A 14,177-nucleotide genomic window follows, 5' to 3' on the forward strand; every position below is an offset into this window, starting at 1 on the left:
TCAATATACTTTGCTCTTATTTTTTATCCATTGTTTCTCTAACACCACAAATTGGTTTAAAATACTTCTATCATAATAGATTAGTCAGTACAATGCAGTTCATTTCATAAAGTTTTGAGAAAGTGCAACTTTGGTGTTTCAGTTTGAATTTATTTGATACTTTTATTTATGTGTATGCCGGGACCGTGGTGTAAGGGTAAGCGTGATTGCCTCTCACCCAGTCGGCCTAGGTTCGATCCCAGAAGGTCCCGATGGCAAATTTTGAGACGAGATTTGCCTGATCACGCCTTCCGTCGGTTAGGTTAGTTTAGGTCGTTAGCTCAGTCCAGGTGTAGGAGTCGTCTCCCTGGATCCTGTCTCGGTGGAGTCGCTGGTAGGCAGTTGGACTCACAATCCAAAGGTCGTCAGTTCGAATCCCGGGGTGGATGGAAGCTAAGGTGTAAAAAAGGCTTGCAATTGCCTCAACAATCAAGCCTTCGGACACTTAGTTTCGAGTAGGAATCTTGCAATCGAGAACGCCAAAGCAATGCTGTAGAGGGAATAATTTGATTTGATTTTGATTTATTTGTATGGACCTTTGTTTGTTTGATCTTCCTTATGCACCATGAACAATCACTAAAGCCTATGAAGGTCGTTTAGTCAGGACCAAATCTATTGGAAACCCTTCTCTTTCTAGTTTAATACTTTGTTTGGAATGCTTATTCAGATGTCATATTGTTGCTCTTTTAAGAATCTCAAATATGAACATGAAATTTTCCGAATCACGTTGCATTTCTTGATCGGTATCATGCACAAAACGCCCCACATCTTATCACTCGATGCGAAAGTCGACAGAAACCTTCTAGCAAACCACCAGCGACCATCCATCGTCCAGTCCAGGTGGCTCAACACAAAGAGAACCATCGTTTCCCCCAAAATCTGTCCCCATCAACCAGAGCCACCCCGCAATCGCCTGGGTGGACATTTGTCTTTGTGCCGTCCCCACCGCTCTGTAACGCCTGTAGTTGTGCCACTTTTGCGCGGACGTGGCGCGCGTATTAGTTCATCAACAACATCGCGGCGGCGGAACACTAATCGCACTCCTTAGTACCAGCAGCTCGTCGTCAGTCGGAGTGACAACTAGTCGCAGACTGTTGGTGTTGGTGCAATCGACTGTGGTGAGGTCTCGGTGTTTGTGGGGGTTGTACGTGTGTGCTTCACGGACGGACGGACGGCGGAGACCAGCAGAGTAAAACCAACTGCTCAGTCAGTCGACTTTGGGTGGCCCGCTCTCGCGTATGTGTTTATGGTGTTCAGCTCTCGTATTGGCTCAACTCCGCGTTCGTGTTCAACTAGCAGCAGCAAATCACGTTTCGTGACGATTTCTCGCGTTCCGCGGAACAAGCAGAAGAAGAAACCGCCTAATTTTTTTTCCCACCGTGCGGGTCGTGCTCACAGCAGCTCGAAAGAAAACACGTTACGATAGGTAATGATATTGTACGCCCCGAAGATGATGATATTTTTAGTGGAGGAAATTTTTTGCTGAAATTCTCTCATCCCTGTGTGTGACCTTTTGTGTGGGGCTCATCGAAGCCACTCGCGAGTTGTTCAAGCCCTTCGAGGTGAAAATCTGTAATTACCTACAGACGGAGTCTGTGTGTAATATTTGTGCGAAAAAGCTGCTGTTGGAATCCCATCATGAAGGAAATTAGTGTTTCCATTCAGCAAAATGTGAAGCCTATCGGTTGAACAAAGCGACCTGCCGCGACGATTGCATACCCTCCAGGGGTGCGCGACTTGGAACCGGTCCTTGCCGGACCACAAGTTGAGGATTTTCTATTTTGTTCCACGAGCCTACGCGAACGCGGACGAGAGAGGCGGAAGAAGCTGGTGAAACCTGGCCGTCGACGACCTCTTCTGCCGAGCAGCTGATGGCATAACACACGCGTCGATCAATGTGTTTGTGCACCCACCCCGTCCACCTTCTGCGTGCGTGTAGTTGTGTGCCGCGAAACGGCCGAGCGAATACCTATGTAAATCGATGTGCAGAAAAGTATGTTGTTTGGACACACTCTGCACAAGTTCGGTTCGGGGTTTTTTGGACGGATTGCACCACCACCAAACTTCGCCACTCCAACGCTCCGGAATGTGTTGCGTTGCGCTGCAAAGAAGCAGGAAACGCGGCTAGTAATTTGGCCGGTTGAGCTACAGGGATGAATCATTCGACGATCCGGTATCAAATGGAGACAGAAAGAAAAATAAAACTTGTCTCCGGAATGAGCTCGCGCGAAATATCGTGAATAATCGCTGGCATTTATCAGCTGAGGCGCGGTGGTATGTCGAAACTAGCTTTCCAAAGAAGATGTTGCACAAACTGATGCTAATCAGGAGTAGGGAAGTGTGAATTTGAGCTGGCATTGTCGCCGTTTCGTAATATCGATCTTTGCCAAAATAAGCTTCAAAACAATATTGATTGTGCCAAAGATTCTTGGAGCGGTATGAAAAATCAACCGAGGATTTAATCTAGTTACTTGAGGTTCATCAAACTCTATGGAATGAAAAATGAAATATACAACCAGATCACCGATCTTGATCAACAATTTCTCATTGAGAGGTACTCCAGGTAGCCTCAATTACCTACGTTGGGTATTGCGTTTTCGATTTCGGAATTTCTAGACCCTTTTTTCCGACAGTACAGCTTCAGAACACTATGTTACCTTAGAAATTTATGCTTGAAAATATTTTATATATATTTACGGGAAAAAATATGGTATCTTCGGGAAAATTGTTCTAAATTCAATGCAATTTATGTGGAAAATGGAAAAAAATTGTGAAGTTTTAGAGCTTTGGAGTAGTTGCAAATGGAAAGGATTGACCTTGGCTAGGTTGAAAATTAGGGTGGTTCACGATTAGAGTGATTTTCAATGTCTAATTTTTCAAGAATATTTTTGTGAATTTTCTTGTCCTCCAAATAAATGTTGGGCTTACCAATCCAAGCTCGCAATCTACGCCTTCTACGACCAAATTTAGAGAAAACACCTGAGCGAACCTTCAGAAATCAGTTTTTTTCAAGCTTAGCAATTCAGGGTAAAGTTTTAGTGAAAAATGATGTTCGGGGCACTTTTAGAACTCTAAAAAACAAACATTTTTATTTTTTTACATGCCAATTTGGATTTGAGAGTCAAGAGTTATAGCCATTTTAAGTTAAAAAAGATGCAAATTTCAAACTTAAATATCTCGAAAAAGCACAGGCCAAATTTTGAGCGTCACATTGCAATGCATTGCATGAAAGGGGAGATCTAGCACTACAACGCTGAAAAAATCTTCGTTAAGTTGAAGCCGTTGATCATTGTGGAAGAAAATCGATCATCACTCTAAAATTCTCTGCATTGAATTCAATTTTATGAATTTCTGCTCCAAAATTAATCAGCATGCTCCGGTTGTTGCCTTCTTGAAGCCACTGAAAGAATTTTTAAACTAAACCAATTGTGTTTCAAAATTTATATAATTGTGTGGTACAATCATTGACGACCTAGTTACCAATCATTGATTAATGGCGATTTCCATAAGATAACAAGGAATGGGATAATCGTTACCAAAAAGTATCAGCATATGTAGGGCACTTTTCTAAACAACTAGTAAAAGGAATTTTGTCAAAATATTGATAGCGATGCTAAATTTATACCTTTGTATGAAAACCCATGGCAATGATGGAAGTTTTCGTGTTAAACTCGAGATATCTTTATTTGAAAATGTCTAATTTTCAAGGCAAAGGTGTATGTATCACCCTAACGACATTCAAAAATTGTCCAATTAGATGTTTTACATGTAATTTTACCCGCTGAATTCAAATTATCCCTCAAAATTGACCTATATTGCCAAACATCGATTTTTGTTCATATTTTGACTAAATGATAATTTTACATCCATTTTTGCTGTTTTTCTTTGCAAATTGATTGTTAAATTCCTTTTTTTATTTAATTTAATTAGGCAGTTGCAAATATTTTTTAATGTCCCTCGGCTCTGACCAAAGACGAGGGGGGGGGGCAAAAAAAATAAAAAAAAGATATAAAAATTGAAATTACAAGCCTAGGTTTCAACATTTGGATGATAAAAGTGTTTTAAAATGCATTTTATTTTACAGGCGTACAGTTGCTTTCCAATCCTTACTTTTGAAAATATCGAGGTATTGACGGATTTTTTTTTTTTCGCAAAAAGACTTTTCGTGGGATTGTACATTGGTATTTCATGAACATTTAAAATGTGTTCAAAGGAGTTCAAACATGCTGAATATGATTATAAACGCTAGAAAATGCATTTTAATTGGTTTTCAGTTGATTAAACTTAAATTTTAAGTTTTCCGAAAAACATTTTTTTTTTGCCCCCTGATTATTCAGGCCAATTTTGAAGGAGGGGTAGGGGACGACGTAAACTTTGAAGAATTGCTTCAAAGAGTTAAACAAAACTCACTGGGAATCCTGACCGGTAGAGGATGGGTTTCGACTTTTATAGTTTTCAAATCATGTTTTTTTTCCGGTTGCTTTTAGGCCCCTAAAAAACTTTTTTTTTTAAACTTCATCATCCCGGTACGAGAATCGAACTCACGACCTCTGGATTGGAAATCCAGCACGCCGTTAGTCGAAACCCATCCCCTACCGGTCAGTATTCCCAGTGAGCAGATTTACTCTTTGAACCTTCGAACCCATCACCTTCCGCTTACAAGGCGAAACCCGTAACCTCACGGTTATGGAAGCTCGGCAATAACAACTTTCCAAAATTTGAAAGCGATTGGTTGCGTCCACACTTTGCGCTTTGCATTTCAATTTTGCATGGGAATTAATGTGGAAAAACCTTCTTTGATATACTTTGATTTTTATCATTTTTATTTTCCACTAAATTTTTCAAACCCAAAAGCGTTAAAATTTAGAAAACTCTCTAAAACTTTCCGGAAGCAAGTATTGTACTATCTTGCTTTTGCCAAAAGATACAGCGTGCTCGAAACTGGTCTAAACCGTGATATCTGAGCAAAAAAAACGTTTTAGACCAGTTTTGAGCACGCTATATCTTTTGACGGAAGCAAAATAGCTCAATACTTTTTTCGGGAAAGTTTTAGAGAATTTCTCAATATTAAAGCTGTTGTGTTGGTTAGAAAAAATTAAGAGGAAATAAAAATAATAAAATTCAAAATTTAAAATAAAAGCTTTTTCCATACTAATTCCCATACAAATATGAAATGTAATGCGCAAAGTGTGGATGCACCAAATCGCTTCCAAATTTTAGGGGGATGTTTTGAGGCCCAGAATAAAAACTTTGTTCTGGTTTGATTCAATCTTTTTGCCTTCCTCACTGAGGTAAGGCTATAATCCTGCTCTAAAAATGAACTTTTTATTAAAAGCTCGAAGACCCACCTTCATATATACATATCGACTCAGAATCGAAAACTGAACAAATGTCTGTGTGTGTGTATGTGTGTGTGTGTGTGTGTATGTGTGTGTGTGTGTATGTGTGTGTGTGTGTATGTGTGTGTGTGTGTGTGTATGTGTGTGTGTGTATGTATGTATGTGTTCAAAAATCTTGCCAAGTTTTCTCAGCACTGGCTGAACCGATTTTGATCGAACCAGTTGCATTTGACTTGGTTTAGGGTCCCATACATCGCTATTGAATTGTTTGAAGTTTCGATAAGTAGTTCAAAAGTTATGTATAAAAATGTGTTTTCACATATATCCGGATCTCAATTATATGCATGTAAACGATGTCCGGATCCATCATCCGACCCATCGTTGGTTAGATAATCGAGATACCTTTCCAACGAGTTCACAACATTGAAGATCTGGCAACCTTGTCTCGAGTTATGACCACTTAAGTGATATTTATGTACTTTTTTGAAGCCGGATCTCACTTAAATGTATGTAAACGATGTCCGGAACCATCATTAGACTCATCGTTGGTTAGGTAATCAAGAGACCTTTTCAACGAGTTCACAACATCGAAGATCTGGCAACCCTGCCTCGCGTTATGACCACTTAAGTGATATTTATGCACTTTTTGAAGCCGGATCTCACTTAAATGCATGTAAACGATGTCCGGATCCATCATCCGACCCATCGTTGGTTAGATAATCGAGAGACCTTTCCAACGAGTCCACAACATTGAAGATCTGGCAACCCTGCCTCGAGTTATGACCACTTAAGTGATATTTATGTACTTTTTTGAAGCCGGATCTCACTTAAATGCATGTAAACGATGTCCGGATCAATCATCCGACCCATAATTGGTTAGGTAATCGAGAGACCTTTCCAACGAGTCCACATAATTGAAAATCTGGCAACCATGTCCCGAGATATGACCACTTAAGTGATATTGATGTACTTTTTTGAAGCCGGATCTCACTTAAATGTATGTAAACGATGTCCGGAACCATCATCCGACTCATCGTTGGTTAGATAATCAAGAAACTTTTCCAACGAGTCCACATAATTGAAGATCTGGCAACCATGTCTCGAGTTATGACCACTTAAGTGATATTTATGTACTTTTTTGAAGCCGGATCTCACTTAAATGTATGTAAACGATGTCCGGATCCATCATCCGACCCATCGTTGGTTAGGTAATCAAGAGAACTTTCCAACGAGTCCACATAATTGAAGATCTGCCAACCCTGTCTCGAGTTATGACCACTTAAGAGATATTTATGTTCTTTGTTGAAGCCGGATCTCACTTAAATGCATGTAAACGATGTCCGGATCCATAATCCGACCCATCGTTGATTAGGTAATCAAGAGACCTTTCCAACGAGTCCACAACATCGAAGATCTGGCAACCCTGTCTCGAGGTAAGACCACTTAAGTGATATTTATGTACTTTTTTGAAGCCGGATCTCACTTAAATGTATGTAAACGATGTCCGGATCTATCATCCGACCCATTGTTGGTTAGGTAATCAAAAGACCTTTCCAACGAGTCCACATAATTGAAAATCTGGCAACCCTATCTCGAGTTATGACAACTTAAGTTATATCTGTGTACTTATTTTTCTGGACCTAAAAAAATAGCTGAAATATATGTCCAAACCACTCATATTACCCATTGTTGGTAAAAAGTGAGGAAGGCATCAACCAGATAGGTGGATTAAGTTAGTTTTTTTTTTAATTTTCCATATAACGACGAGCCAGTCTAATGCCTATTTGATGTTCTGGAAAAGTGAATGATCTTGGATATTTCATGATGTTATAGATCGATCAGAATTAGACATATATTATTTAGAACTCAAATTTATATCGAATGGTTTAAACTTTGTTAAACAATATTTTAATATGCTGTTCGAGAAAAAAATCTTTAATCTGGTTTATTTATTTGAACTGTGCTTTATAATTTAAAAAAAAATATTAAGAAAGCCGAGGTGACGTGTCAAAACGACATAATTTTTTCCTTGTTTTTTTTTAGATATTTCTTGGGACAAATATGACCTTTTTGCGGTAATAATTATAATTTTCTCTATCTTTGATTAAGAAAAAAAACATGCCTAGAATAAATCGAAACACTAAAACTTAATGTAGTAATTTATTAAACCTTTATTTCCAATTTTATTTCAAATTTTGTTATTCTTTGTTTGAAAAAAAAAGGGAATATTAGTTTAAAACACAGTCAAAATTGACTACAAAAAAATTATTTTATTTAAAAGCATTGGAAAACTCACATAAAATCAGCAAACCCCAAATTTAAAAAAAAAAGAGTTCTCTTTGCTAATGCTAGGTATTTGAGGATTCACAATTCGTTCAAAACTAGATTTTTGGCAAATTCTTAAATCGAAGCCCGTCTAGAACCGAGGTTGGATCTTCGAGGGTTCAATAATGTCCATGTCCAGTGAAATAACACATAACTTGAAGTACGTTGATTTAACCACTAGCTTTCGTTTTCAGTGCAAATGAAGTTTGTTTGCTTTCACAATACCCCTGCTTAACTTGAGCGCTCCGTCGTAAATCAAACCTTCATTCGGGTCGCCACAGTATGCCTACGTTTTGGAACCATTCGGAAGGTATCACCACCAAACGGTCGCGGTTTCATTTTATGCGTTTTTAAACACTTGTTGTTTTCATCACAAATATCTACGCCACGACGACGTCTCAACCACCGCTTGTTGGTTGGCTTCCCGTGGAAATGCCAAGGCTTTTAGTCCGTAATCTGTCCAAAACAACAAATTTTCGTTTTGAAAGTTTAGTTGCAGAGGTGTGTGCCGCGTCTAATGACCGTCAGGTCCACTGCTGACGACATACCAAGGAGAATGTGCGATAACAGGTGTTATCGCCGGCAGTTGTTGGCTGATAAGAGCGGTTTCCACGTTTCAGAAGTGTCCGCAAGGTTGAGTGGTACATCCGACAGGTGTCACATCTGCAGCAGATATGGACAAAACTGTGGAATGCAATTGCAGTTAGCAGAGTCGAGGTGAATCCACACCGACTTCAGCATTGCTCGAGTTCAAAAGCTACTTTACCGATGAATTGTAGTTCTCATCAATCTACGCGTCGGAATTCAGGTCACCCAAAAGAACAAAGATGCTACCACGGTGCTTCTTGTTTCGCCATTGTAATTCATGCTGCAAGAACCATCGGAAAAGAAAAGTCCAAACTGTCCCGAAAGTCTCGACTCGGGCGCAGTTCTATACCGTAAGGCCACGGTGCAAAGTGAAAAGAGAAAGAAATTTGCTCTCCTCGAAGCAGCGAAGAAATCGTGCGCCGAGGTTGAGGTAGGATACACTACACATAAAAACTGGTTTCCACTCCGGACTATACGTTCCACAAATCTAGCAGCCAAGAACTGTGGCGCGAGAGACTGTCAGTGCACTGGCAAAGTCGTCTTTTATTCAGGTTGGTGTATGTACGAACGTGCTGCTCAGGTACGGTTTGTTGCTGTACTCTATAATTAAGCAGGCAGAGTGTTTGTTGTTGTATGTGGCATTTAAACCTGTTTGCTTCTTCTGCAATCGATTCCAGGTGATCTTTTTTTTCTCTTTTTGCGCAGAGTTGCTTCCTTCGGGGGGTACAAACGTGCAACCCATTTCTGGGTTGTTTGCTCGCTGCCAGTGAAAACAGCTGGGAAAAGTTGAAGCGCACTGAGCATGTACGGGGAATGTTGAGCAGCTTCAGCTTGGCGTTGGTGGATTGATACATTTTACATGGTCTCGATCAGCTGATTTAGAGAGACGGAGTTGTATCAATAATGTATAGAACGACAGTAGAGCCATTTTACAAATTCGGAACACCTACAAACTTGGAAAACTTTCTTCAAATCAAATTTTCAATTTTTGTATGATTCTTGCTAACAAGTTACCAAACCTTCATGAGTTTGCTCGTACCAGGTGGGACTATTTCACTCCGGCATGATGCTCGTTTTGTTTTGCGCACTTGTCGCCGTAATCAGCAAGCGAAACATTTATCTACATCATCACCAAAAAGCCTTGGCCTGAAAACCCCACTTCTGTATCTGGAACTGAATGCATGGCTTTGCAAAAACACACAAAAAAAGCGCGACAAACTTTTCCATTGCCGTTTTGCGCACATAACGCTTCTTATCGAAACGTAACACAGCTGTATCAACTCCAGCTCCGGTTGCACTTTTTATCTCATCGCAACTCCTGTGAGCACGCTCAGGCTGATTAAACACAGCGCCTCTGCCAAAGTGTGTTGTTGCGGGAGTAGACAGACTAACGAACCCGTTGACTCGACGGCAGTCATCAACGGCAAATTTCGCCACTACATGGCACCTGTCCAAACAGCATTAGTCCGTAATACCAGCGGTAGTGATCGGCGCACTTGTCTGCGTGTGCGCGCGCGTTCAACAACTAAGACCCAGGCATTGTTCAGCTGTTTTCTCCTCAACGCCGCTAATCGCTATAGGTCGTAGTGACTACGCGTGTGTAATGTCTAGTTTCGCTTTTGTTGAGACAACTGAACTCGCGCACACACGCGTAGTGATAGTGAAACTCTCCAATCGTGCGCCATCTACTTCCGTTGGGGTAGTTTCACTTGCGCGGTTCCGCAGCACTTTGTCTCGTAGGGTAGACTCGCCAATGGTCGACCGTTGATTGTTTTTTGTTTTCGCTCTCGTGTCTTCAATTGAAAGTTTGCAACCGGACACCTGTCGTCGACGGGGTTTTTAAAAAAGCGCACACACGGAACGCACTTTTTTTCATGGCTGGTTAACCCTGCCATCAAAACAGGTATTGCCGCGATCAGCGTGTACGGACGGACCGCCGTAATGCAACAAGAAATTAAATATAAGTGTGCATTGGAACGCGCACGATGAAAGCTTATATGCCTTATGCATGGTGAATGAGTGTGTGTGTGTGTGTGTGTATTTGTGCATGATGTGTGACTTTTACACTATCTGCACTGGAAGAGAACTGTCAGATGGAAGATTGATGGCATGTAATCTGCTAACATGTTGAATTCTGTTATTTTTGTTCAAGCTTTTTACAAGTTTTAGTTAGAAATCCTTTATGTGATTCCAATCGATTTGAAAGAACAAGGTCGAAATCTATTTTTAATATTTTTGATGATAAAAATGAGATTACAAATTCATATAAATAAAATAAATAACTCGCTCTACAGCACTGCCTTGGCGTTCTCGATTGCGAGATTCCTAATCGAAACTAAGTGACCGAAGGCTCGATTGTTGAGGCAATTGCAAACCTCTTTTCACACCTAAGCTTCCATCTACCCCGGGATTCGAACTAACAATCTTTGGATTGTTAGTCCAACTGCCTACCAGCGACTCCACCGAGCCAGGACCCAGGGAGTCGATTCCTACACCTGAATTGAGCTATCGACCTAACCTCTAGGTTAGACCGGGGCCAACATTTACTTCCCCGTCCGACGGAAGGCGTGATCAGACAAATCTCGTCTCGAAAAATGCCACCGGGACCTTCTGGGATCGAACCCAGGCCGACTTGGTGAGGGGCAACCACGCTTACCCCTACACCAAGGGTCCCGGCATGAAGGCTGTAAAAAAATGTTTAATAGTAAAGTAAATCTTTCCCAGTTCCTGAGGGGAACACCCTTGAAGAGTATCGGGGCCGGCATTTACAAAGCGGATTCAGTGGCAGTTTCATTCTCGACTTAATGTTAACATGTTAAGGTTAATGTTAACATTCCATAGGTCGCCTCCCTAAGGTGTCGTGATAAGGTCCAGTTTGTGACGATACACTACCTTCCCTTTACTAAGCAATCGAATCCAGAAGGGAAAAGATCACCAGTTGTGTTGGTCCGAGCCGGGATTTGAACCCCGATCTACCGTTTACGAGGCGGAAGCGTTACCACTGGGCTACGTGGCTCGGTCAAAATTCTCGTATGTTTGGCAAGTTAAGCACTCGCTCCTAACTCCATCCAATTATCACTATTTGAACAACTAATTTTGCAAAACTTTTGATAGAAACTTGCTTGCTCACTTCTTATTGAGCTATTTATCACTCGAGTTCAGTTGAAAACGCTTTTAATTAGCTTTAATTGAATGTCAAAGTTCTGACCTGCCAACACTAGAGTCACGCTGGAATTAGATGCTGTTCCCCTAATTCCACAGAGTAGCTGCCAGAGGGATATAGAAATGGCTAAATTCCTAGTTACAAACAACTTGTGCGTCCATCCCGGAAACATTAAAAAAAAAACGGGAATTCCCGAATCCCGGGATTTTTTATATTTTGTCCAGGGAATCCTGAAGTTGAAAAAAATTTTGGTCTGGATATTCAAATTTGGTTGTGGAAATAGATGAAAAGTTCAATACTTAGCAATTGATAAGGATTTTGAAGCGTTAACATTTTTATTCGTCTTATATCTCTATTGATTTGGCTCATAAAGCGCTGGCGCTTTGCATATTTTCTATTAAACTTTATATAATTTTAAAAGACTGTGTTGTATTGTATTAACGCATATTTGCGACTTTAAATTTGAAAAATATATCATATTCAATTATTTTTCATCACACACCGGCATCTGGGGCAAATCAGGAAACATGTAACGTGGTGTTTAAGCCCTTTTGTCTTCCATAATGTTTTGATTTTTTGATTAATATCGGTTAAAATTAGAAAAAAAAATAGTACACCTGTTTCCAAATTTATTGCTCTAAAATCTCTTGCACCTACTCAGATTGTAGTTCCGTAGTGACTTGAAGATAATTTGTAAAATTTGTTTCACATAAATGATGAAATTCTAAAATTATCTAAAATTTTACATTGACTGGTATCATATTATTTGCTGCCGTTTCTATTTTTTTTACAGATATTTCGAAGTTTTTTTACGCTTGTCATGCCATACAAAAAAAATACAAAAGAAACATATTTATAAGAGACTTATTTTATTTAAATTATATTGGATTAAAAATGTTGGTTCATTTGAAATCCGTCGTGTATTGGAAAGAACAAAAAAAAACCATTTTTAATTTATTTTAAACTATCTAAAAATTGCTGGGCTGTGCTACTGTGTTTGTAAAGATTGAAGTGTAGATTACCACCAACTAATATTATTGAGCTAATTCTAGCTTTAAATACATAACAAATATTATGAAAAGATAGATTTATGACTGTTTAAGAAAAAAATCCCTGAATCTCAAAAAATCCCGGGATTAAAAAAATATTTTTCCCGTTTCCCGAGAAATTCAAAACTCGGGAAAATTAGCCCCCTACAAACATCATTATTTCCTCAATATGAATATTATTCTGACTATTAAATGTTAATAATTCGGGTAAACTATATTCGACATTGTGTAGACTCAAGTAACTTGGCTTTGTGGTTTGTCTGTTGAGTTTTCTATGATATATACTGCTAAAATCTCAACGAAAAAATTTCATAAAAGGCCAAATTTTTGTATCTATGGTTGAATCAAATTTCAAAAAACTATTCAACCGTACGATATTTAAAGTCATATTTTCTTGAAATTGAATAAACACAATAAATAACCGAATGAATTCATCCTTTCTTTATTGTATTATATATTTCAGTATAAGTTGTGTATAATCATGCAAATCTCGGGCGGGTTTTTTTTCAAAAAAAGTAAGCGCCAGTTTTAAACAAATCCGTTTTTTGATCGGATCTCAGCCAATTTACGTATAATCAATTTGTAGAAAATACTTTGAATTGTTCATCTACAGGTCCTCTAAACACTCTTTACTGCAAATTAAAGGAAATATTATTTGTCCCAAAGAAAAGATCAAATTTAGTGCCGAAGCTCTTACGTATTGCAAACTAATCAGAGAGTTTTGACTGTCAAACCTTTGGCAGAATTAAAAAAAACACAGTTTGCTGTTGCATTTTTTCTTTTTTGGGACAAATTGGATGTCAAAAAAAGATCAATGAGATAAAAAAAATTAAAGGTAACATATCTGAGTCATTTTTTTAAGTTTGAAAATGTATAAAATATTTGGAATTGAAGATATTATAAAATAGTTATTTCATTCAATAGTAAAATACCTAACAAAAAGTATTGATCATATTGATTTTAATGTCGAAAAATCTAACAATACTAAAATTTGCTTATAATTGAAGCTAAAATTATTTTCATGATTTTAAAATTTTAATTAACAGGATTCCTCGAGCTTGATTATGAATTTTACTGGCAATTAAGTTAAGTGGACCGTACTGCGTTCTTGTTAGTTTTAAATTTGATTTTCGTCTGGAAAATTAAGCAAAAAGCAATGTTAGACTTTATTTTTGGACGTTATTTGTTTAAAAAAAAATGCAGCACAGAAAAGAAAATGATGGTAATATTCATCAGGAAATGGTGACAGATTTTGTGGCTAAAAAAATGATGAATTTTACCCCAGAAAATGATGAATGTTCATCAGTTTTTGATGAATATTCATCAGGTTCACATTTTTACACATTTTTTATGGAATATTACCCAATAAGAGATGTAATATTCAACCTACCAAATTTTCAACATTCCAAAATTCAACTTTTTTTCTCTGTGTGCTTAATGTTTTTTTTTTTTTTTTTTTAATATCTCGTATTATATCTAAAAAGATGCAAAGCATATAAAATAGGTAATTTGCGTGAATTCGTTTCCGTATAAAATATAAGAGGTAAATTTTTTAAAACTTAATTTTTTTTTCACCTTTTTCTACAATTTTACTGAAGTTACATAATCGATTCGAAAAAATCCTTTTGAAGGTACTGATTTTTGAACCTTTTTGTATGGACAGTTGCCAAAACT

At 38.4% G+C, this 14,177-nt stretch overlaps 1 protein-coding gene across 4 annotated transcripts in view; it reads left to right on the top strand.

Annotated features, from left to right (window-relative positions):
* The window catches only part of LOC6053789 (homeotic protein female sterile), a 52,771-nt gene that overhangs the window by 6,455 nt on the left and 32,139 nt on the right, over positions 1 to 14,177 (top strand). Inside the window, exon 1 of one of the 4 annotated variants that reach the window (XM_038257219.1) lies at positions 1,258 to 1,465. The exons of the other annotated variants lie outside the window; for them this stretch is intronic. The gene's annotated coding sequence lies outside the window, so the exon portion shown is untranslated. Of the gene's footprint in view, positions 1 to 1,257; positions 1,466 to 14,177 lie in introns of those variants that run through there. 4 annotated transcript variants of the gene reach the window in all.

Source organism: Culex quinquefasciatus, chromosome 2 (genome assembly GCF_015732765.1).
Source record: "Culex quinquefasciatus strain JHB chromosome 2, VPISU_Cqui_1.0_pri_paternal, whole genome shotgun sequence".
In the NCBI taxonomy this organism is placed as follows: Eukaryota; Metazoa; Arthropoda; class Insecta; order Diptera; family Culicidae; genus Culex; species Culex quinquefasciatus.